This window comes from Ixodes scapularis, unplaced genomic scaffold (genome assembly GCF_016920785.2).
Source record: "Ixodes scapularis isolate PalLabHiFi unplaced genomic scaffold, ASM1692078v2 PGA_scaffold0__279_contigs__length_252992795, whole genome shotgun sequence".
NCBI classification, from domain to species: domain Eukaryota; kingdom Metazoa; phylum Arthropoda; class Arachnida; order Ixodida; family Ixodidae; genus Ixodes; species Ixodes scapularis.
The window spans coordinates 8,845,725-8,872,692 of NW_024609835.1; the positions used below are offsets into that span (position 1 = coordinate 8,845,725).

At 46.1% G+C, this 26,968-nt stretch overlaps 1 protein-coding gene across 2 annotated transcripts in view; it reads right to left on the reverse strand.

Annotated features, from left to right (window-relative positions):
• Positions 1-26,968, reverse strand: part of LOC8028162 — an 82,473-nt gene that overhangs the window by 12,947 nt on the left and 42,558 nt on the right. The window lies entirely within an intron of this gene.

Here is a 26,968-nt window from a genome sequence, read left to right on the forward strand (position 1 = left end):
TTTTTCACCAAATTAAAAAAATTCTCACATAATAACGGCTGCGCGGATCTTCTTGAAAATTTCGGCTTTAAAGACATTGAGTCATTATCGAGACACTAAACGCAACAGATGTTTCGTCATAAATTTAATTATATTCTTTAAAAAAATCATGAAAATGGTCAAAATCGGCTAATTCGGCACTCTTGCGTTCGGAGCGAATTTACAAAATTATCTAAATTCAAACATAAGAAGAATTGCGTTTAATGTCTTCTAAATTTATTACGGAATCGAATAATATTCAAATTATTCATGTAAGTCTATTTGTTCCGTAACTACAGCAAATATAAAGAACCAAGGTGTCGGTGCTTGTTTTCGTCGTTTTTAAGGTACCTCTCTCTCCCGTGCGGTGGCGCTCGCTGTCCACGAAATGCGAAATCGTCCGTTCGGAGATCGGCCGGATCGGCACTGTGCGAGGTGTTCTTCCGCGGCCGTATTCCGCGCCCGTATCCTGTTTCATTCTGCACGCCGAGGCGTCAGTGTGCGTGTCTTGCTTTCCTGGTTCTCGCTGGGTAGGTCTCCGTGTTTTCGCAAGTGGCAAATTCACCTTGGAGCTATGGGTCGAAGACAACCGTCCTGAGGCAAGCGGACCGCGAGGTGTTCCACAACCTCGCGGTCCGTCAACGCGTTGTGCTTGTTTCTACTTTTTTTTTTTTTGACGCAAAGTTTTATTTTATCGTTATCCTTCACACAAACGTCCTTCGGCCTTGGGGTCGTGGAAATTGGGGATGAAGCGTGCACAGAGTAGATCGTTGTTTGCCTCCTTTTTATTTTTCACGGACGTCCTGTGACCTCCGTACGGTTCGTGGTCACCACAATCTAACGCGGGGAAAAACGGGTCGCCTGCTCTGTAGTCAGGGTATTCCTAGGGGAGGGTGATAACTCGCTGTTCTTCTGGAAATTCACATATCACCCAAAAAGGTGACATGGGTAATGATTACGGTATGTTTTTTTCCGGTGTTTATTTTTGAGCGAAAATCGGTGCATGTTTTTCGGTGCTTATTTTTTAATCACCAGTGTATTATGGGTTGAACGTCTTGTGATGACGCTAAAAAGCGTTGATAACCAAAGAAAAATGCGATTGGACAAGAACATTTCAAATTTCCAATTCTATTCACATATCCATTACGCTCTTCTCGTGGGAGCATCTATCCTGACGAAAAATGCCAAAGTCATTGAGCTGTGAACGCATACTCAGTGTACAATCTTTCGGCCTAGAGAGGTATTGCGCACGCTCGAACGCGCTTTACAGCCCAGTAGACGAAGTTGGTGGCACCCAGAAGGCGAGTTCTTGAATGGTCTGTAGTAGGCAAAAGAAACAAATAACAATCAACGCATATCAGCTCTTCAAGCGAAGAAGCGCGTTTCTAAGGTCAATGGTTCCGGACGGCACTAATGTTGTTGGCGTTGTCGTAAGATGACGTCAGTTCATACGAACTGACGTCATCTTACGTGATGACGTGACACAAACACGTCATCTTACATGATCTCGTTACACGAAATGACGTCATCTTACGTGATCACGCTGCACGAAATGACGCCATCTTACGTGACCACGTAACACGTCATCTTGTAAGTCAACCTCTCCACACAGCAGCGCTTTCCGGGCCCGTGCAGTGCTGTAGTCGAAAGCAAGCTCCCTATGGCAAGCGAAAGCTTCTGAAGTCTCACATTGAGAATACTCGCTAGCGACCGTCTGTGGAAGCTTCGCACGTTGAGGTTTTTGTCGAGATCGAGCCATCGTGTTCCATTAACTATAGTTGAAGTTATCGTTCAATAAAGCCCTAAAAAATATGAATGTAGTTGGTGTAGACATCAAGATCTAATCAAAAATGCGGTTTGACGTCAATTAACGTGCATATACAAGTGTAGAAAAAAATGAGTTATTTGTGCATAGATGTTTAAAAAAGTGTTTATTATTCGACATAGGATTTTGGGAGAAGGATGTGTTCAGATTTTTCTTCATGAGCGCAAATATACCTGACGCAATAAATAGTGACGATTTCATCGTCCCAGTGGTGAGCAGGTGATTTCTTGCTCGAAACAATGATGCCATTTCATAAACCAAGTTCTGTGACATATGCTTTTCCAATGTCTGGTCACTATTTTGTAAACCTTTCAGTCCAAACGAGTATACTTCTGTTTGTTTTTGTTAGCTTAGGAGGGGGTCACAGAGCCTATCTCTTTGTCTTCCTCTAGGACAGACGTACAGAGTTATACCGCAACACGCATCTGTGGAACACACAGAGCTATCGCTCTCCTGTTGGCGGTATAGTAGCAGACGACACAACGCAGCTCCGTAGTCTATCGAGGGCACGGCTAACCGCGGCCCGTAGCTCGACCGTTCAGACTTGGGAAATGGTTTTGAAGAACCGAGAAATGGTATCTTGTGTACAATAATCACATGTCGTTAGTATACTAGTATTCTACTTGCTAAGCCAAATAAATATTTGCAGCTTGTGAGAATATGTTTGCGTGACGATTTACCGTTCACACTCCTGACGGATGTTAGCGAGTCCTTCATGTTCGTGGCTCGCAGTTATCGCTACCCCCTCGGAGTGACTTCACCATATATATTTTTTTCTTGCTTGCAGGACATCATAAAAATCACAAACACGCGAGAAAAAAAAAATCTTACGAGTACGCGTGATTTTGAGCTTCGCAGCTCTAAAGATGCCCGGTAAATGTCGTCCAGTCTGTTTTGTCTATACTCCGTTTCACCGTAATTTGGCAACCCTCAGTCGCGGAGCAAAGCACGTGACAGCTACTTTTACGAGCAGTACTATGGCACCTGCAGCGCATCTCCGACTGGTGTGGTTAGCGTCTTATGCTGGCCATACATCAAAAGTTGTCCCGAAGTGCAACAAATGACGTCACAGAAGACGGAGTGTCACGCTGTTGCATCTCGCGATCCTGGCAATTCATCGTAGAAATGCTGGCGAAAACCACGAGGGAACACGAGTGTCGCTGTCGTCATGGCTTCCCAACGAAAAGCAATTATACAATTTCGACGTTTTTGTAATTCGGTAATTTAAATTACTGTATATAATTTTTAAGAAAGTAAAGACATCATAACCAAATAGGAACTTCCGTGCCAAAACATGCAGTGCGAAGTGAAGACAACTACTATCTTTTTTTTTTTTTCTTGATGTCCACAAAAAAAAAAAAAGGCTATGCAGCATCGATCCTACCGTTTTTTTGTTGTTTTTTTCGCACATTATGTGATGTCCTCTAACACGAAAGTACCGACGTAAAAGCGCTGTAGAGACGATATAAAAACAAAAATTTAAGGGAATCGAGCTTTGTAGTAAACGGAAAAAAATAAATAATTAACGACTTTTTACGGTAAACACTTCACCTCTAAGTAGAACTTCAAAAAAGTGACGGTTACGCGCTTTCATGCCCATTTCAACAAAGTTGGGAGAACGATGTATTGCATCTTGTGAATAGACATGTGGAGCAGCATGTTTATGTTAGAGGCATTGTGTGTAATCGCTGCGCAGTACCTGCCAAAAGAAGATATTATTTGGGCAGTCTCAACCGTTTCCGTCTGTGTGTGCTACGAATACAGCAACTCTTTTCGTAGAAGAAGTGATGAGGATGATACGATTGTGATTATGAAATAAAATTTTGAAATTATGAAATAAAATCAGCCAATAATTACGACCTGTCCGGTCGCCTGGAACCCCGACAACAACTCTCGTTCTCTGGAAAGTTCATTCTAATATTTACACGTTTTGTGGAGTTCATCGAGCGAATAAGAATGTTCCAACGATGAGCTAAACCTACACGAGTTCCCCAATCCAACTCGGCGCTTTTGAATTTTAGCGCCGTAGATAGTTCTGCGAACAGATTATACTTCTGTGCAAATATTCGTCTAACAGTTTTGCAACGTTGGAAAGCATCGGAATGATTCAGAATCACTGCGGAGTTGATACTCGGGAAGATAAGACGGGCACTTGGGAGAAACGGACCGTGGCATTTGAGACAGGGGCACAACCGGGGGACAAACGTGCTACAATCGCATACCCTTCCAAGGTCATCGCTTGGGCGACCGCGCGCGCGCCCAAGAAACCTTTTTCTTCTTTTTAGGGGTGGTGGGGGGGGAGTGGAGGGGAGTGGTGTAGGCGCTGATTGTCTTCCTCCTTTGTGGCTTTTGACAGACGCACAACGAGACTGGCAGAACAAGCGCATGATTCATTTCTTTCGATGGAGGCGTTCTGTCTGTGTATGCGAACATGATTTTTTTCCCCTTTTAGTAGTCAGTTGTTCTTGCCTTGACTCGGGTCCCAGTGGGTGCGTTGTCGTTGTATGCCCACTATTTTTTTTTTTTTTTATTTTATGGTAGTTTTTGCGCTGATGGGGTATCAAGGTAGACAAAAAGTAAAAAAAATGAAATAGCGCCTCGACAAAAAAAAAAAAAAAAGTTGTTGCGATCAGGAACGTCTTCAAAGCCATTTTAGGAGCCTGCGGTGTTACCACAGGTGCAGGATTGAGAGCGTAACCCACGCACTTGAAGAGAAGGGGAAGCTCTCGTCTTATTGGAACTCTCTTTTATGGGTTTCCACGTCGCGATTGTCCTTCAAAATCAACTGTCATTTATTTCTCGCTCGTGGCTTTCAAGTACTGGAAGCCACGACTCGAGCCACAATAGTTTTGCGAAATCAAGGTTTCGCTGAAATGGATAACTCTCACGTACAGTTCGACGCGCAATACCTTTGCCGTATTGACTCGCGAGAGATGCCCCCAACACGGCTGAGTATGGCGGTGCTCCAGAGCTAACATCTAAATTTTGTTGCCTTACCTGTTACTATTTCGCGCCCATTTTGAGCCATATCAAAATGAAAGCGCATGATGATATAAAAGTGACACTCGTTTTCCGCTCGATGGAAATTTCACGCCAGCTCGCTGTCTTTGCTGGTACCTTGAGCGTTTCCCAGCAATGCGGAGAGTTAAAAAAACAAAAAAAAGAAAAAAAAAACGTACGATGGCATCCTTTGCGGGATGAGGACGATTCGTCACATGCGCATTCGTCACAGGACGATTGGTCACAGGATGATTCGTCACATAGGAACATTTGTCACAGGATGACTCGTCATGCGGGCAACTGGTCTCATTGATCGAGCAGGGGACGATAGTAAATTGTAAATTTCAACATCTGCCTACATACCCTGATGAGGAGTTTCACAATTTTCCACTGTCACGTAAACCAATGGTTATATAAACTAATATTACAATACTCATCCGCTTTTCCTTTCATTATATTACGGGTCTTCAGCAGGTTGATCTCAGTTGCAGGCTTGAACGAGCAATAATCCGACTGGCAGCCAAATTAGTTTTTAGTTTTGCCTTGCATACACCTATTCGACAAAACCAACAAGTATCGGAATTCCTTCTGCCGAATGTGTACGAGTACCCCTCGTGCAGCATCATGGCTCTCTCTGTTGCGATCACCTCCATCCTTTTGAATGTAGTTCAAAAATAGTCGCTCTTCTATGGCCTCCGTATTCACCGTTCAGGACGGACCCAGATAGCTAGAACGTCTGTTACAAATTCTTTGACCTCGAGAAGCGAAAGACATGCTAAGATAAGAGGTGACCGACTTTCTGAGGCCCAACCAACATTCAATGTTCGGGACCGAATCAGAAGCTAAAACGTTCCTTACAAATTCTTCGCCTTTGTCCGCCCGAACCAAATTGAACAATACATTTTTTGGGGGACGAACTATTGTGAGACCGGTTGGCCGCGTGACGAGTCATCCTATGACGAATGTTCCTGTGTGACGAATCGTCCTGTGACCAATCGTCCTGTGACGAGTGTGCATGTGACGAATGGACCGTATCCCATCCTTTGCACACTCATTACTTCTATAACACTGAGCCACCTCGTATCCTTTTGTTTTTCTTTCATGGTACTAATTTCTTTCTGCGCATTACGGCTGTTACGACGCTAAGTCTGTCTGCCCTTCGAATTTAAACTTAGGCTCAGATCAGGGACGAACCAGTTTAAATCAGGAAAATATAATTAACACTGTAGCAAAGTAAATCTATCATATCGATTGGAAATACGATTTGGCACATTCCATCTGAACACATATTGTGCACAGCGAATGCAATAGCGAGTCAGCGTGCAAAACGCCGCCACACTGAGCTACCATAACATCTCAGCGATTTTTGCATAGCACCGAGCACAGAAAAGAGAAAACAGTTATTCATTCACATAAACGAAGCAAATTTATTTAAAGCCCGGACACTCCGTACGTCCAATCTAGCTAAGGTTATCAATAGACTCGACCATGTCATTTGTCGAAACAGATAAAAGACGTTGGCAAAAATGATTAGACTGAATAAGTCAATCTAACGCACGTATTTTACCAACCGACGGTCGCGCGCCTTCAATACCCTTTCCAATTGTCATTGCGCACCTTGGACACACTTTGGGAAGCAATGCATATTTACATCGCCGCCCGAGGTCTCCATTAAACGTGTAGTGCTGACCCAAATAAAATGCTAACCTGACTCTCAATCGCTCACCGCAAAGGACGATTTCGAACAGGCGGTACTGTAGGTCACTTGAGATAAAAAAAAAAGAAAAACAAGCTATAGAAACGAGCGTCGTAAAAAAGGGGACCGGCATTTTTATTCCTACCTCCGAACAGAAACGAGCGCCACCCACTGCATCACACAGCGCAGAGGCCGGACTCGGTCACCGCGCGTACATACCAAGCGCGCGCGAGGGATGCAGAAACTTCCTCCGCCGGGAGAACACGGCAGATTTCGGGATCTATTTCACGCAGCGGATAACGCGGGCCTTTTCACACCTCGATACTGGCGCCATCTAGAAGTTGCGCGTTCAACCACGTTTCGAGCCGCGCGCCATCTGGTGGCTGAAACGGACGAATAAATAGAGGTACCGCGCCCTCTTAACCCACTGAGCCAAGCTGATGACGCGAACCTTCAGTGCCGGCGGTAAGCCGTTACTTGTAACGGCGTCAGCGGTAACACGTTTTTATCGGTAACGCGGTAATTTACTCGTCCCGCTTTTCAAAACAGTAACTCATAACGCACTTACGTTACGCTTATTTCCAGTAACGGGTAACGCAGTCACGTTTTCCCCCTCACATACCTTCTTCCCAAAACTTAAAAAAAAAAGTCACATAATTTTTTTTTTTTCATTTTGTTTTGCGTTTTAAGGCGCTACGTTTATTGGGTTTGCCCGCTTTTCGTGGTCTTTGGCGTTTTTCCTCGTATTAAGGTAGTAAAAAAGGTAAGGTACTTATGCTCAATGTTTGCACGGACGTGTCTCTTGAAATATTGCGCCCCTGCGTATACCGCTATCGTCAAAACAGCAAAACGTTTTATTTGATGATTAAAAAAGTAACGCAAAAGTAACGTACATTACTTTTTATCACATAACTGTAACGCATTCCTTTTATTTCGACGCAATGCAGGTCGGCAAGCGAGTTCCTTTTATTTGCAAGTAGCGTATTTTTCGTACTTTCTGGTAACGCGCGCGCCTACAACACTGACATGAACGCGATATTGGCCTGTCTTTCGTGGGTTACTGAGAGAGGTGATCGAGAGACCCGTGGTGATGCGATTGATCCCAGTCATCCTGAAACACACTTCTGGAAGCTTGCCGAAAGTCAATTTTGGAGGAGCCAAATTAACTTTTTGGAGCATAAGCAGACACCTCGTTTTCATTCATATAACTTGGAATGTGATGCGAATATTCGAGTGTCGGCCTGTCCAACTAAAAGGAATTCTTTGCCTTCCAACTTCAGCACGACCTGTTGTTAGCATCAGCTGCACGGCACGTTTCACTTCCTCAAAGACCAAACTGCGCGCGCAGAAGCACCAAGCACGGCAACAAGATGCTGAGTGATGAAGCATATAATGAGCTCCAGCGAATTATTATTTTAGGTTCGGAATCGAAGGTAAACCGGAGAGCATCTTCCAATGAAATAACATTAGCATATGACACTCTTTGAGCACCCAAATTGATGTTTCGTTCAAATTCTGAATAGTTGTAATAAAACTACAATTCCCCATTCAATAGAAAAGTAAGCTTATGTCATTTGATTATGAACATAAATGGCGTGCTATATGCATAACTTCAAGATAACAAAAATCAGCGTGTGAACGAAATATTACCGAAATAACAGTGAGTGTGCAGTCGAGCTGGTGATTAGGAATCGTGACGTAACGCCCGAGACCGTGATGCAGAAAAAGGAACTTTCAAGTCGAAGAGAAACCAACAATACGGTAGCGTCTCAAACGCAGCTCATTTAGTTCTCTCACTCCTTATACACACCCGATGCTGATGTCACTGACTTCTTGACGGATTCACGCTTTGTCGACGCAACAACCGAATGACCCGTTAATATCAAGACCTTACTCCCGGTAGACACAATCACCTGAACTACAGAACCTTTTCTCACAATGGCTAAGACCTTGAGGCACTTCAAAACGAGGGTCACGCAGCAGCTACGTCTCTGAGCGAAACGTCGGCTCTCTCACGATAGGATGTTTCAAAGGACATTGAAAATTTGTCCCATTAAACAATAACAAAAACAAAACAAAAAAGGCTACGGGCCCCTGATAAACCAGGCGGCTCCTCTGTTCTCTGCCAACTATGACCCTCGCCACCTTTTTGCCCATCTCGTCCAACTTTCATCAGGAGAAGACGTTCGGTGCCGGAGGCCTATCGGTATCCCGGGCGTTCTCGAAAACAAATTTTATTTGTTTATTTATTTACTCTGTTCGAAAGGTGTCCCCCAAAAATGTACAACTTTCCTCGATCCAGTGGTGCAACTGACAAAGATATATAAATGATGACCCCCACATTTTCTTCTCTAAAGTGACCATCTTACAAATTGTAAGCGATGGGGCTCCCCCCCTACTAAATTACACTAGCATAACGGAGCAAAATATGGCGTAATATAACTTTTTTTTTTTTTTTAACCATGTTCGAAGTAATTTTTTTCATTCGATATTAACTACCTTAACTTCCTGAGAAAGCTCGGAGCTCAACTTATTGACATGCCCATTCCAACTGATCTCCTGGATGAACCAGACACCTAAAAGGTTTGTTCGTGAACTTACTCTAGCATTGTGTTTTCAAAATATAAAGTTATGGAATTATTATCATGTTTGCTGATTGCTGCAAAAAATTATAAATTAGGTTTTCTTCAAAGCTGCAGTTTATTTATCTGGAGTTATATACAGCTAACTCCGCAAGGTAGCTGTTTGCAGTTGATCCTAGTTATCTTTTACAAGCAGAGGTGAAAAAGGCGTTGGTGTCATCTGCATACATAATAATCTTCGGGGATCTTGGAATAATTGAAATGTCATTTATGTAAAGAAGAAGCAATAAAGAGCCTAAAATAAAGATCTGTGGGACACCATATTTTACTTCCAGCATATTTGAGACAGTGTTATTAGCTTTAACAAATTGACAGCGGTATTTGTAAGTAAGTTTTTATCAAAGCCATAGCGATTCCACGTATACTGTAACGACGAAGCTTATTAATAGCATATCGTGCTGGATAGTGTCGAATGATTTTTTTGTCTAAAAAAATTCTTAGTGTGTGAAATTTATTTTCAATTTTATCTATTATTTGGTCTTTCACCTCAAAATGTGCCTTTTCCGTAAATTTCCCTTTAAAAAAATATTTAAATTTATTTAAAACATCATATTTTGAAGGAAACCGTTGTAATCTGTTCTGAATAGCTATCTCAAAAAATTTCAAAAATATAAGGAAAAGCGATATAGGTCTATAGTTTAGTAAATATGATTTACCTCTTTTGAATACTGGAATAAATTCAGGAATTTTAAGCAGATCCAGAAATACACCAGCTTCTAAATTACAATGAATGATTAGGGATAAAATACTACTTGTATCTTGGGACATGTATTTAATAGGAATTGGTTCTAAGCCGCCTTCACCGGAGGCTACTTCACTTTTTTTTATCCCCTTAATTTAAGTGTTTCGGTTTCTTGAGGAGTAGTTGGCGATAACATGATCGAGTTCGTTAAAGAATGTACGGTCACCATAAAGCAGCGTGAGGGTTCATTTTCAGTTACTAAAGGTGTCCCAACGTTTACAAAACACTAGTTCATTGAATTACTAAGTTCAGAATCACTCACATGGTTCCCATCAACAATCACGACAAGTATCTCTTGGAAGTGACTATGCTAATTCGTGAGCGTGTGAACGGCATCCCTTATCTCCTTGGGGTCATTCTTAACCCGACAAAACAGGCGTTGATAATAGTCACGTTTTTTTGTTTTTTTTTTTAGATCAGAAGTAAGTGTTTATTTTTATAGTTTATTTTCTTTTAATGCTGCAAGAACAACTTGATTTCTAGACTCTTTCCACTTCCAAGTAGATCCACGTTTACAACGCCCGCAACGAAAAAGGCTTTCGCAGTGGAATGAAGAAACTCGAAGAAAAGTTCTTCAATAAAAGAGAGAAAAAAAAAGACTGTTTCCATACAATGACTTTTCCAGCATGAACAACGAGGCATTCCACATCCGTAGGGACCTTTAAAAAAACTCCTCCAATACATATGCCACCAAATATTGCTTCTCAAATAAATGGCGACACCACCTCCTCTTCAATTTTTTCTTCCCGAACTCGCACACTTATAACCAGTAAAACAAGGAGGTTCCACATTTTCGGGCGCCCATGTCTCCGTAGAATGTAGGACGTCGAAAGTGTGGCACGGCGACTCGTGGAACAAGTTGATGTCACGTAGTTCATTGCTAATGATTATGGTAGTAAAGTGGATCAAAGACAAGCCATAATCAGTATAATGAAACGTTTGTTTAAAGAAAAACTCGCCACAGTATTTACAATCTCACGAAAAAGTAGTAGTCCCGAAGGAAGTGCAAGCTAGGCTATCGAACGCTGTATATGTTCTGCGGCAGAGGGAATAACGCGACAGTTGTATCGAGCCTAGATCGAAGAGAGCGTTCATCGTAAACCATGGAAAGCGTGTGCAATGTAATGGCGGACACCTCCTGCGGAGATTGGTCGCAAGCGCGCATGCGCTGCGCTGTCGCGTGATGAGTAGGAAAGCAGGCGGAAAGGCAGAGACGTTCGCAGACGATCAACTCCTTCGGCACCTCCTCTCAGTTCATATGCGGATCGCAAGTTCGTCTGCTTCGTTTGTGGGGGTTGTGGTGACGTCAGACAGACGCCGAGCTCTGATTGGCTCTGATTGGAGGATAGTGGGTAGACCTCCAGGCAGGTTGCTTTGAGGTCCACCCATTATCCTCCAATCAGAACCAATAGGAGCTCGGCGTCTGTCTGACGTCACCACAGCCCCCGCAAAAGAAGCAGACGAACTTCCGCTCCGCATTGCAAAGGCGGCCCATAGTCCGCGTGACCCCAATCCCGCAGCTGGTAACTCTCTCTGTAATCTAGGCTCCCTGTAGTCGCGAATGCTGTTGCGCTGTGAAGCCCCGCTGGGGCACGCGGGCCTCCCAGCTGCTCCGGGAGAGAGAGACCCACGGGCTCCCGCTGCGCGCTCCACTAATGCCAACACCTGCGCACGTCAACGAGAATTCCGATCGCAACTGCCGGCGGCCCCGCATCTCCCCGATTGACGTGCCTCGAAATCGTCGTCGTATGAAACGACGCTCTCGCAACGTGTGCTTCTAATAGAGCTGGGCTGAAACCCCTATTCGGCTGAGAACCTCGATTCGGTTCGACCGGATATCCCCAGCGATAGAATCTTCAGCTTCTTATTTAAGCTGAGAGAATCGGGAAAACGTAAAAGTGCGATCGTCCGAGATTTGCTCAATTTAGTCGAAGTATTCGGTATGTTTACGCACCCCATTGATTTCAACTAAACAAGTTCGTGCCGCCTACAAGGATTCGGGACACTCATTTTATTTTAAAGAATGTATTCGGTCTGCGTAAGCACCTCAACCGGACAAACGACAGAAACGCTGATATAGATGGGTCATAAAACGACGCTAATACTAATAAGTCAAATATACTGAGTATTTTTTTAAGTAAAAAGACAATGTCCAAAAGCTGAATTCGAAGTTCCCGCGTGATCTGCGCCAGTGCAGTGACGTCATAGGTTGAGTCGTCCTGCAACTCGAGTTTCTCTCACGCCTCCGAACCGCCCCGACCGGAACCGGAAGTGTGTTCATCCGCGTCCCGCGATCAAAGGCGCTTGTCCGGGTGAGCAGACGACGCTTCGCTTTTCGAGTTTGAGGTTCTTTTAGGGCCCTTTCAGCAATATCAAATTCCTTCAAACGGTGTGAGATCGAAGGGAACGCGCAGCTGACTTTTGTGAGCGACGTGAGGGGCCACGTCACGCCAGTTCTGCGTGAAAGGCTGACCCGGCGGAGTCACAACCGAAACTACAGTGAACAGACATCAAACCCAGTTCCTTTTACCGTTTGACGATTTTCTTTTCAAAGTGTGAGAGGTTGTCGCGAACCAAAAAGAGAACTTCGTCCGATTCCCCGCTCCCCGACTCCGCGATCTTCCTCAGTGCTACATGTGCCGAGCGCCGCTGTGTTTTCCGAGGGAGGATAAAAAGCCCAGGAGGTGACATCACTTCCGGACTCCAACTTTCGGTATTTCAAAAAGAAGGGCCATGGTGCGTTCGCAATTGCGTTAAAAAAGCATGCTTTACGAATGCCGTTATTAAACGCTATAAAAATGTGGCTTACAGTGATTCTAAATTACATAATTGATTACGTCACAAACAAAAAGAAGCGAGGAGTTGACAAGAGGGAGAGAAGAACGCCAAAGATAAAAAGGGGCCCGCGCGCGTAAGGAAAGTTGTTTTCGCGTTGTGGTATTTCTTCTTTCGCGTGTCAATGACTACAATTTGCATCGTTTTAGACAAGAAACACAAAATACGGCCTTTGGGGTGTCAATGCCCATTTAAGGAGAAACGAGCGAGTCTTCCGAGAACACATAACATAGTGTACTGCAAAGGGTGCACGAAGATCCCCTATTTATATACATTTCATAGGCAAATTACTCAGCGAACTCAGGAAGCTGCAAACATGCTGAAAGTATGACAATAAACTCGTGTATTGCGTAGAAGCTAGTGTGGAACACGAAAGGAGCACAGCAAAGACTACCAATTAGCAGCACACTAATAGAAAGCTCCTAGTAGAGATAGACTAAATGAATACTGTTGAACGCAAAAAAGGATATAATTATGATCTACGGAACAAGCAAAAAAAGGAAAACAGGGCAACAAACGCCGCAGCCAAGAGCCTTTTGGGAATCCGGCATGTTACGCGGCGGATCTTCGTACACCCATCTCCTATTGGAGATTCTCGCATGCGGGACAGCGGGTAGTCCAGGTTAATGCAGCCAGCTTCCGACGATGAAGGAAACCAGGCTAGCCGAAGAGCAGAAACGAAATCCGCGGTCACACGTACAAAAGACAGTTTGCGGATATTGGTCGTACCGTCCGCGGGCATGTTGCGAGCCACGGATGACGCAAACCCGCCTCGAACGCGCTACACGTGAGATCGTGTCTGCCGGATTCAAGCGCGAGCAGACCGACCGCAGTGTAAAAGCAGCCAAGAGCCGGTCCCATCGAAACACGACGGAGAGATCCCGCCGCAAGCGTACGTTTCACGGTCCCCGAAGGACCGATTCGAAGTTGGCGGGGCTGGACGCCGGACCGATACGTTGCGCGTACCCTGGGGTAACGCCACGTGACTCGGAGGGGGGGTTGCCCAGCGCGGGTCGGCGGACTCGAATTGATGCGAGACAAGGAGGGCAGCCCTCTACGCACCGTCCATGCGACGAGCACAGGCTGCTGCGGCTCTCCGAGGCGACGAAGACGGCGGCCAGAGCTCGCCGGCGGCTTCCACCGGCTGAGCGTCGCAGCCCCCGCGGAGAGCGCAACGCCGCAGGTGGGGGCCGACCGACGGGCGCCGGTAACGAGCTCCGAGTCGGAACAGCAGGCCGCACAAAACAAAGCTTTCGGAAGCCGCCGTCTGGAGTCTCTCTGCTGCCTCCTTTCCTCGCTTCCCGTTTATAGAAGAGGCATTTAAAACGCGCTCACTGTTATTTGAAAAACAACAACAAAACAAAACAAAAAAAAAAAAAAGCTTTGTACGTCTCTAACAAAATATAAGGAACTGGAGTTAAAAACACTTGTGAGGTGGCACTATAGCCAATGCCCGATTCAAAGGGTGCAAGACGGAACTTGTCGAACACTGCTGGACGACAGGACACACTTTCGACCTGGACAATGCGACGACGCTGGCCCGAGAACAAAGGTGGGGGCAAAGAAAATTCGTCGAGTCCTGGTGCATTCGCCGTGACTCATCGGTGTGCAACACCAACCGTGGCCCCCTGCCGGACGTTTACGGGGACGTGTGTGATAAGTAGACTGGTCGACCTCACCTCATTTGTGTCAGTGTATACTGAAGATGCCACCTGCATAGGTGGCGAAACGTCTGTACCTTTTGTTATTAATTTGTTATGTTAAGTCGGAGTAAACCTTTTCAATCATGAATTCACCCGGCTTTTGGAACATTTTTGCATCAAAGGGTGCAGCCGGATTCATGCCTCCATCTGTAAAGCGCTAGGTATTCCGATTTAAAGGGATAGTGAAATTTTACTGCCTACTTTATTGTCTAAATGTGAACAGCGTTCTGGCCACACCACGGAGACTAATGTTTTGCTCGAAAAGACACCATAACATTATTTAAAGGGGTCATGACACGATTTTTCTACATTCCCGTAATACTACTCAGAATCACTCCCTAACGTTAATAATAACCAAATAAACTTGCCTTAGTTTTTCTTACTAAGCAATGGCAGTCGGCAAATAAATTCGAGAAATATGAGCATCGTTCATCCCTTCAACTCGGAGCCAGAACAAGCGGCCATATGACCTGGTGCCTATCCTATTCGTCGCGTCGCAGCCCCCGCGGAGAGCGCAACGCCGCAGGTGGGGGCCGACCGACGGGCGCCGGTAACGAGCTCCGAGTCGGAACAGCAGGCCGCACAAAACAAAGCTTTCGGAAGCCGCCGTCTGGAGTCTCTCTGCTGCCTCCTTTCCTCGCTTCCCGTTTATAGAAGAGGCATTTAAAACGCGCTCACTGTTATTTGAAAAACAACAACAAAACAAAACAAAAAAAAAAAAAAGCTTTGTACGTCTCTAACAAAATATAAGGAACTGGAGTTAAAAACACTTGTGAGGTGGCACTATAGCCAATGCCCGATTCAAAGGGTGCAAGACGGAACTTGTCGAACACTGCTGGACGACAGGACACACTTTCGACCTGGACAATGCGACGACGCTGGCCCGAGAACAAAGGTGGGGGCAAAGAAAATTCGTCGAGTCCTGGTGCATTCGCCGTGACTCATCGGTGTGCAACACCAACCGTGGCCCCCTGCCGGACGTTTACGGGGACGTGTGTGATAAGTAGACTGGTCGACCTCACCTCATTTGTGTCAGTGTATACTGAAGATGCCACCTGCATAGGTGGCGAAACGTCTGTACCTTTTGTTATTAATTTGTTATGTTAAGTCGGAGTAAACCTTTTCAATCATGAATTCACCCGGCTTTTGGAACATTTTTGCATCAAAGGGTGCAGCCGGATTCATGCCTCCATCTGTAAAGCGCTAGGTATTCCGATTTAAAGGGATAGTGAAATTTTACTGCCTACTTTATTGTCTAAATGTGAACAGCGTTCTGGCCACACCACGGAGACTAATGTTTTGCTCGAAAAGACACCATAACATTATTTAAAGGGGTCATGACACGATTTTTCTACATTCCCGTAATACTACTCAGAATCACTCCCTAACGTTAATAATAACCAAATAAACTTGCCTTAGTTTTTCTTACTAAGCAATGGCAGTCGGCAAATAAATTCGAGAAATATGAGCATCGTTCATCCCTTCAACTCGGAGCCAGAACAAGCGGCCATATGACCTGGTGCCTATCCTATGCCCTCGTGGTTAACCATGGAGCCACGCGCTGGCGTCGCCAAAGTAGAAAACGAGAGCGGAGCTCCATGCATTGCTAGAGTTCGGGTCTTCTCATCACCGCAGTGGTTGCACAGGAGCCGTTACCCGCGTGTCCGCCGAGGCATTGATTTTTAAGATCCGAAGTCGAGTGCTCACGAGGTTCTCGTGTCAAATTCACGAACCGCGCTCGACTGTCGTCAGGCGTGTGGTTTCGATTCCACAATTACCTCATCAATCTTTGCGAAGGCAACATTGAAAGAAATTGTCCCTTTTTATTCTCGCAATTTCACCGCAACATAGAATCTTCTGAATCAATCGAGGTCCGTGCGAGTATACTTGGGCCGGACTAGCACCAGTACGCCCATCTAAAGTCACGAACAATCCAACCCGATACCGTTTCATGACCCCTTTAAAAGGAATAAACCCAATGTAGTTAAGTCACTATGCAACTACAAGCAGCGCCATTCCGCGGAAGTACGGCGGCAAGCAGCGTGGGCGCAAACCCTGTCGAACCGGATTTTCCTTCACTTCCCGGTCCATTCGCGGCAAGAGGTTTGAGTATCGCCACCTGGTGGAACGTTTCCACAACCCAGAGTGAGGACGCTTCCATTTCCTCTGCTGGCGCAAGCGCGCGCAACGCTCGCCCTCCCGCGGCGGAAACGGGAAGCGCTCTAGTGAGGGTTTCCCGATTCTCCTGCTCAGCGGGCATGGCGGAACTGCTCGCGATCATGGCTCGAGAAATGTCGTTTCCGAATGCAAACAACGCTCTTCACTGTCCCAACGTAGTGCTGCAGCCGGTATGCGATTGTACCTTACTGGAGAGTTTGAGTATTGCGCATAGAAGCAAACGCAAGCGGTGAGCGTCTGCGTTAGAGTTGCGAGCCCCACGTTGTGCGTGCGCCTCATCGCCGTGCGCCATCCAAGACCGCAATTTCGGGCTCCGCGCAAGCGCAGTGTGGAACACGAAAAGCTAACGCAAACACACAGGGCTTGAGTTCGCTCGTATGCGCAATATTAAAACTCACTATTGTTTCACCGGCTTCCAACGCCAACGAAACGTGCTGCAGTGAGCAGACGCGCAAGCAGGTAGGCGTTCCTTCGAACTGGAACGGCTGAGATTGGCAAAACGACGGCGAGCAAAACAAAAGTAAAATGTTATGAAAAAACTAGTAATTATAATTTTTTTTTTTCAGGCATTTGGTTTGGAAGTATATTGGCGGCGACTTTGGACGTTTCGCCGATTGTTAAAAGTCGCGACTTTGATGGCACAATATACTTTACCCACAATTAATGTAATTTTCGACTATTTTTATTTTATTGGTAATTAACATGCAGCAATTGGAACCAGTGATGATAATTAGCACAGTTTTCATTGTCATATTTCTTCGCGCGTTTACAATTAGATCATAAGCAACAAATTATATTAGTGCTTGAAGAATTACTGACCCAAATATGTGAATATTAATATTATTATTAGTAATACAAATCGCGGCAATGTATGCGTCCAATTAACGCCAAGATCACGAGAATACGCTATTTAACCATAATAGTCTTTCCAGAAAGGTATAATTCTGTTTTCTTTTTAGCATATGAAAAACTCTGACATCGTTATCAAGATAGACAAACAGACAAACACTGGATGTAATATGAAGTCCTACGCGTCACTCGGTGCTATAAAAACACACACACACACTTCTACAAATATCAGCCTGGATCGAACAGTATGTCACAACATAAAGCTTTCGCGAACAACTTTTTAAGTAAATACTTACGATGTGAGACACACCTTGAGTCATGAAAGAATCCGAAATTAAGACCTATATCGAGAAATTAAATCCAAAATAAAGGTTAGGTTCGGTTTCGCTCCAGAATTAAAACACGCATCCTTCCGTAAATAATACGCTAAACACCGTTCTTGTTTTCATGTTAAAGAGGTGACCTGCGCTCATAAAACATTAGCTTCCTCGTATTACCAGAAATAATTTATGTCGCTCAGTGAAGCCAGCACACTAGACAGGCTCAACAGCGGCACGCATCTCTGACCCTCACTAAACCCGCCATCTTGGAAAATGAGTGGCGCCACCTATAGCGAGTTGTAGTCGCGAATACTATGAATATGAAAACGTAAGCGCGTGGGAAACACGTGCACTACCCATAGTGAGAAAAACAGAAGCGCCCCTAGACAGCTTCTTACCACGAATTCAGCTCTTGCGGGGAGGGGCAACTTAAAAATGGGCAGGTTCAAACGCGTTGACGACGCAAAGTGGGGGATCTGATAGCCATGCCAGACCCCAAGCAACCATGGCCGAGCGCTAGCGAACGGTCACGTTTTTTTGGCCACCTCGCAGTTTCTCCACAATGACAGGCGCAGCTGTCAAATATATCGCAGCAGCCGTAGGCCAAGCCTGAGCACTCTAAAAAAAAAAAGGGTATCATCTTACACCCTTTGGTCCCATATAATGCACCTCAAAACTTCAGTTCGACGTACAGCGCACTATAGTCGAAAAGACAGCCCAAATTTTACGAGGGGCTTGATGACGGTGCGATATAGTTATAACTTATCAAATAGCTAAAGTACGTTTCAAAAACCACAGAAAGAAAACAGGGAGGTTTTGCAATAAAACAAAAAAAAAAAAATTTTTTGTAGTCAGTAACATGCACCATAACTATTTTAATAAGGTATACCCCACGGCTATCAAGCCTCTTGTGAAAGTTAGTACCGTCAGATCGACGCCAGTGCGCTGTACGTGAAGCTGAAGTTTTGGGGTGTCTTATACGGGACAGAGGGTGTAAGAATACACCCTTTTCTTTTTAGAGTGCACCGTGCTTCCCGCTTAGTCTAAGCTCCACGGCTAAAAACAGAAAAAATAAACATGGCTTAGCGCCATGGAACTCGCAAACAAATTGTAGTGTAGTTTGGAACTCTAATTTGGGAAATGTAGTTTGTAGTGTACTTTGGGAAGAAAAACTAACTAGAAACGTATATACGTTACACGTTACTTGAAATAGATAACGTAAGTACGTTACCCCTGACTGTTCTGAAAATGTAAAGAGTACGTTACTACGTTACCGAAAAAAGTAACGTGTTACCGGTAACACAGTAACTTGTAACACCTTACCGCCAACACTGCTTTCAAGAGATCCCATGCACCCCGACTTGTATGGCGCCGCCCGCAGCGTCCTACAAGTTCATTCCTATACGGAGCGCAAGTTCGTCTGCTTCTTTACAGGGGACGTGGTGACGTCAGGGCGCCGATCTCTGATTGGTTCTGAATGAAAAATAGGGGGTAGGTCTCAAGGAAGCTGGCTTTAAGGCCTACCCACTATCCTTCAATCGGAGTCAATCAAAGCTCGGCATCTTTCTGACACCACCGCAACTCCTACGCAAGAACTAGACGACTTGCTCTCAGCATAGGCAGGGCGCCGTCACCATGCACCAACCGCCCGGAAGATAGGCCATAAACGAGACATTTATCCAGAACCACCTGCGAGCAACAGCTGCGAGAAAGGACACGAGGACATTATGGATGACCAAGGACAAAGCAGCTGCCCCTCCCTCGTTCCTTTCTGCCAGACGTGTGGCAAGAACGGACACCTGGCAAGCGACAAATATTGCCCACGACGTCCAGACCTTGTCAGCAAGATTCGGGTGACAGTTCGCCGGCGGGCTGCTCCTCCATCACCCCGGAAGGCAACCAGACCAATAAAAAAAACTTCGTGCAAGAGCACAGCCGGGGTCCCACACCCTGCCAGCTACAGCGCGGAAAGCCTCTCCTGCTGATGACAACATTCCCCAGGCTTTCCGGCATCTCCTTCAAACGACTGCACCTCCTGCCACGCGCTAGGAAATCAACCAATAACTCAATAGACCGCTCTCACCAGACAGTTTGACGACGCCACCGCTGTCCCAATGCATCGAGGGAACTTGAGTCTTTCAGCACGTGCGGCAACCTCGCTGGAGCTCTGCGCGTGTAGAGCACGAGACTTCACGAGCCCACTCGTGCACCGCCGTTTCAGTGTACCACTGTACCGCCGTCTGCCTCCTGTGAACTAAAGTTCTGGTGGCGTCACCCATGCGCCGAACGTTTAGTGAGATCGGTCTATAGGGAGTATTCACTGGCGGCCATAGCCGTGTGCGGGACTGCTGAGTGCGTGCTGATGCCGAGCTTCCACAGTTCTTTTGCAACGTGCATTCCGCACCATCAAGACTGCCGGTCTTAGCAGCCTAGTGATGTGAGCTCGTTCTGAGCATGCGCTTTAAACATCACCCACAAATATGGCGTCCAGTGAATACTCCCTATAGGAGGTATTCACTGGACGCCATGTTTCTGGGCGATGTTTAGAGCGCATGCTCAGAACGAGCTCCCATTAATAGGCTGCTAAGACCGGCAGTCTTGATGGTGCGGAATGCACGCTCCAAAAGGACTGCGGAAGCTCGCCGTCAGCACGCGCTCAGCAGCAGCGCACACGGATATGGCCGCTAGTGAATACTCCCTATAAACACTTCAACATGGCAGTAAACAATTCAACGGAACTGCGGTGGTTTCGCGCATTACAAGATCCGGCTGGACCACTACCCTAAGCCAACTGACGTCACGTGACTGGCTTCCCAGAACAGAGGGGCGAAGGCTTGAAAAGGGGATGCGGGACAAAGAGGACTCTCTCTCGGGCGGCGGCTCTCTCGAACGGCGGATAGCAGCGGACGGTGCAGCGGTGACAGGAGACGAGGACGCTGGCGGGGGATTCGGCGGGAGACGGACGATGGCGCGGGGAAAGTGCGGGAAAGAGGTCGAGCCGCCCTCGGGTACAAAGGACACAACGGGCCTGCACTTGCTACGCGCTGGCGGCACCTCCGATTATTTCACGATACCCGCCGTTTCTTCCCTTTCAGCCGGAAAGACGAACAAGGGGAAGCGGCAGAAAACTCCGTTCTTTCTTTGGAACTAATCGTGTCAGCTAACGTCGCAGGTGGCGTGCTGTGCGGCGAAGAGGCGTTAAGAAGCGACGCCGGGTTGTGGTGTGAGAGTTTTAACTTCAAATTTTTTTTTCTTATTTTAAACAAAAATTACTTTAAACTTTCAGAATCGAAAGATTATCGATTGTTCTTCCAAACAGCCCATATTTTGTATTTTTACTTGGACCACCTCAGGGTCAAATAAACGGCTGTTTATGCGTCAAAACGCACTTTTTTTGCAGCTTTATGATTTTTGTTTACTGTGAAATATGCAATTGAGCGGTTTTAATTTGTTTTATAGATTATATACCTGCAGGACAGCCGTGAAAAGTTCTATTAACTCCCGGGAGCAATTAGATATTTTTAATAAAATAACAAAAACGATAAAATTTTCAATATTTTTAGTTTAAAAAAAAATATTTAAATTAAACAAAACTTTACAAGCCCAACCACAATGTCAGTCGAAAGCCGGACAAATTTAAGATAAAATATTTTTAGGTTTTTCACTAAAAAGCTGATTTTTCATCAATTATTGAGTGATGCATAGTTTCACGCTGTTTTTAAAAGTTAAAACCTCGCTCACGTCATCAAAAAAAAATTGTTTTCGCCAAAACTATTTTAAGGCATGGCTACGGACGGTGCGGCAAAAGGCCGTGAACTTTTTTTTTAGAAATCGGAAGGAGTCGAGCGGCAACGGCTGGGACGTTTGACATGGAATGAGGTCTGAAGTCCCTCTTGTTCTCTGCTCTGCCTCAGTTTCTCGGCGTATATACAACGCGCTATTCGATTCCAATCACAATTCGCACGTTCCTACGAAAATCAGCTTCGGGACAAAAAAAACAAAAAAACTGAAGGCCTGCCATTAATGGGCACTCTTATCTCAGATATGATCTGAACTGCCTCGATCAGTTAGCTGCAAGCTGTTAGGCGATAACAGATAAATCGTGTCGATTAGCTGCACGCGGCTGCTTACTAAAAAGCTTCCATCCGATCAGCATATCTTATATGCGCGACGGATCCTCCGCAAAGGTCAGCCTGGCCAGTAACCACTTGAGAAGCAGGCGGCGGTGAATGCGATTCTACTTCCAAATGCAGCCGCTGTGATACCGAGCCTGAAGATACGCGTGCCGCATAACGCCTAGTGCCGCGGCAAAAACTGTTCTTTGAGCCATATGATTTTTGTGTTTTGTTTGTTTTTTTGGGGGGGAGGGGGAGGTTTGCCACCTCGGAGTGACTGGTTATCTCCAGTGCTCCGAAGGAAAGTGGCCTGCAGGCACCCCTGCACGTCGAGGGATCCAATCCCGGCGGAATCTCAGGCGCCCAACACTATCGATTTCCCCAAACTCGCGGAAATTGCTGACTCACGCCGATCCCCGTGAGCCCCGCAAGAAAAAAAAAGAAAAAGAAGAAGAAGAAACAGATGGCCTCTAAATAAGCTTACGTGCGTCTTGCTCTGGTGACATGTCCTCCGGCAGCCTCGGCGCGTGCCGATCGACGGACGGGTCAGGGAGGGAGGGGGGGCATAACGCGCCCGAGGGGGAGGTCCTTATCGCTCACCTAGTCTGCCTTTATCCGGCCCCAGAGAGCGAGCGCCTAAATACGCGAGAAGAAGCTCCCCGACGACCGCGGCCGACCGCTGCGCCCACCTTTAACGGGACGCGCTGCCGGGCCCTTATCGGCCGTCCAGCGCAAACAGAGCAGCAGCTGCTCTTCGCCGCGCGTGTCCACGCTCCGCGCGCCTTCATTCGGACCTGACGCTGCGGCGTCGGCACGGGCGACCCACACCGCGGTTCGTTTCCAGCAGGACCGCTGCTGCGGGCGCAAAAGTAAGCGCGTGGAAAGGAACGCCGTCGCGACGCTCACCCAACGCTCCCCATCCCCACTCATCCTCATCCCGCTGAGAGTTGTGATGTGTACTGCACGTTGTCACCACCTGCATTCTTAAGGCCGGTTCACACATGCAGCGGAGCGCTACAAGCATAGCGCTGACCTCGCGCGAAGCGCGTGCTGATGGGAGCGTTCACCAGCTTTGTATAACGGCGAAAAAAATGTTTCTCATGACTGACGATAAGTAGCTGACGACACGTGAGCAGCGCTACATCAGCGCTTCGCTGCATGTGAGAACCGGCCTTTAGTCCCCTGTTTCATGTCTGCGCAACTACGTGGAAAGTAATTAGCGTTCTCACGTATATTGCGCTTAGTGCCCTGTGTCATATACGTATTGCCTATTTCTACGACCAGTCCTACAATTAGTCTTCTGCCCTGTGAGCACATGCCAACGTTCGTATTCGCCTTGATTTATGCCCGAAGAATCTGGGCTACGACGACTGTAGAAAGTAATAATTAGCTAAACATTTATTTATACTATGTTTCTGCGAAAGCTTTCAAAAATCCCCCAAAAAAATATGCTGTAAGCGATCAAAGGAAAGTCTTTACTGGAACAAACTGTACTAGCCTTGGCGTACGTCGAGGATTGTAAGAAAACATACTAATTAGCGAGGCAATAAACGAAAATTTACGAAATCATTTTTAAGTAGTGAAAAACCTTAAAACGTGTCCAAACTGGATGTTTTCCTCGGAACGCAGTAAAATGCTGCCAATGTCCTACATCTTTCTAAAAATAGTTGATTTACTGGTTCTCGATTATGCTTGGTAAGTTTCTCGGTTAAACTATGTTTATTCTCACTATTTAAAAAAATTATTAGTAAACGTTAGTTAATTTTCTCACTAATTAGTATGTTCTCGCAATCCTTGACGTCCGCCAAGGGTGGTAGTTTGTTGTCGCAATGAGTTTCTTTTTACCTCCAACAGCATATTTTTTTAAATTTTCGAAAGCTTTCGCAGAGACACTCTCTATGCGGGGTCGTCCAGATAAATCCAAAAAGTTCACCATATGCAGGAGAAGGCGCAGAGGCAAAGATAAAGTGAATATGGACAGTTTTCTCCGCTTTCCTCCGTCTGCCTGCCGTAACGTCTTCCTGGCTGACAGATTACCTGAACGTCTTGGCAATGCTGTAAACTGGCGTCTTCTTGTGGCCATACCGCTAAATGATTTGCTTAGGCGACTTTTAGGCGCGAAGCGATTGGAGTATTGCTGCCCTCCGGTCGTATTCCGTGCTCATTTTTGAGCATGTCGCGAATTGTTTATCTTGCGATGATCCGCTGTCGAATCACGTGGACGCAGAAGCGCAATACGGCCGCTTACATTCGCTGTATTGTTGAGAGACGAAAACGGAAAAAAGTTCGGATTTATCTCGACGAACCTGTATATATACAATAGACTTATCCGCATTATATTCTCAAGTCTCGTAATCTGCATTTTGGCTCTCTATTAATACACCTCAGATTCTTTTCTGTTTCGGTCCATTTAGAATTTCTCTATTTAAATGTATACTTATAAGGGATTTATTTTTTCATCTATATTTACTCGCTTATTTTGTGGCCCTCGAAGGTGCAACAGACACCTCATACGGCCTCTTAGCAATTACGTTTGAAGACCCCCGCTCTAAAGAATGGTTAATTACAAAGAAGCTAAAGAGGTTCTCGAAATAAACGACTTAGAGGCGGAAGAAGAAGTGTCTGGACGAGAAGCGTCCATTTTTCCTCCGCTCTCTTCTATTTGCTGCTTAAACAACACCACAGGTAAATCCTCGCCGTGAAAGGTAATTTGAGAACTGTCTCACCAATCCGCGACCGCGAGCAAGAGATCTGCTCCGCAGATACAATCGTGTCCCAACATCAACGGGCAAAACAAGGCGGTGGAGGCTCGTCTCCCCCTCCATGGCGTTTGCCAACCACACTTACTACGATCACCTCAATTGATTCTCCCAGCTGGTTGTTCAGCCCCTACACGTCAAGCAATGGAGGACTCTGGAGAAACACCAGAGAAGAAACTATGCCTTCCGTCGGACGGAGCAAGCACTTCCGACTACTCAATAGGAGACCAAATTGACGTTGATCTTGATGAGACACCTTTCACAACAGTGACATACCGCAAAAAGCGCTCGAAAGGCATCCCCATCGTCTTCAAGTCAACGAAGGCGCAGTCCTTCTGGAAAGTGAACCCTAACCGAATCGCCAACGAAATTGTCACCACAGCACAAGAGAAAGTGAGCTCACATAAAATCACCAAAGATGGAAGCCTTGTGGCAAGTGTTGCCTCTTTGTCATCAGCAAATAAGCTTCTAGCCTTGAAAACAGTTGCTGGAATTGATGTCGCGGCCAATGTGCCGCAGTCTTACTCAAGGAATCTTGGCAAGATAAAAAAATGTCCCAAACGAGTACACAGAGGAACAACTCCTGGAGTATCTTACTGACAAAGGGGTTACGTCTGTCAAACGGCAAATTGCCTACGTACCTCAAGGCGACGGAAGTGTCGTCAAGCAGCCACGGGACAGCGTCATCCTACAATTTAGAGAAGACTGCCCAATGCCCACACGCGTTTTCCTGGGATTCACCAGTCATCCGGTGGAGGAATACTTTGGACAGGCGGTACGCTGTTTCCGCTGCCAAAGGCATGGACACGTGGCTAATACCTGTCGAGGACCACAGCGATGTAAGGTGTGCGCAGGCCCACATAACTATAAAGAGTGTAGCTCCAGAAACCACCCCAAGTGCGCAAACTGTGGTGGACCACATGCGGCGTCATTCGCGGGTTGTGTGCGAAACAAAGAAATAGGAGCATTACGTAAACACGAACTGATTCACGGCAAGACGACTAAGCGTCATTCGCCACCACCAAATCCAGAGGCAGTGAGATCTGTGTCTCCTGCGCCTCCAAACCCAATACAGAAAAGATCAAGATATACCTACGCTGAAGCCATCGGAGCTGCCGGACCTAGGGCACCACCACCAGAGGCACCGCCGGCACCGCCTCCACCACCGATACCACCTCGACTTCCTCCACGGGTTCCTCCACGCAAGCCAGCAATACGTGACTCGACGCAGACGCCAACGCCTCTGACCGCAAGAACAGTTGAGGCACAGACAGCCGACACCAACCCATATTCAACGTCTCTCCGACAAAACACAACTGCCCGATCCGAAAAGCTGGAAAAGCTGCTACTCCCGATTTTGTTTGCTGCATTGAAGGCAATTGTTACAACACTACCGGAGGCTAGAGACCTTCCTGAAGTGCAAATGCTACTTTCAATGGAGCATATCTTTGCACGTTCGAGTGCTCCGATCAACTCAAATTCTACAAATGAATGATCGGTACCGACAGGCCTTTTTGTTCCAATGGAACGCCAATGGTTTGCGATCAAAGAGCGGCGACTTTAGGCAGTTTGTTGCCCTCCATCAGTTCCCAATTCTCGCCATCTCCGAAGCACGAGTCACAGCCCAATTCCGACTGCCCAACTATGTGACCTATCAAACGACACGACCTTCTGGCCCTAGTCGGGCAATGTTGTGTGTGCGAAAGGACCTGCCATCAACTGTCGTATCTACATCGAAAGAGGATGCACCGGAATATGTGGCGTGCAAAGTGAACATCGGTAAGATATGCATAGTCATTGCAAGTGTGTACTTTGAACCCCTTACACCCATCACTCTTACACAGTTTTCCCGTATGATCCGAAAGCTTGGGAAAACATTCGTAGTTGCTGGTGACTTTAACGCCCACAATCCTCTCTGGGGAAGTGATCGATGCGATATTCGTGGGGATATGATCTCCAACGCAGCTGAAAATCTTGACCTAACGGTATTGAATGATGAATCCGCAACATTCTCTCGCGGTCCTACTTATTCTAGTTGTTTAGACCTAACACTCTGCTCCCACAACTTATCTTCTGGAATGGATTGGCGCACAGATGTCGAAACAAGGGGAAGTGATCATTTTCCTATCCTCGTGTGTCAACCTAAACTTTTGCAGTCTCCTCAGAAACGTAGAACTCAACTAACAAATTGAAAAGTTTATCGACACTTAAATACTAAAACCATAAATACAATTGACTGCACACTTGAAAATCTTGTTACAAGCATTCGCACAAATATGGAACGCT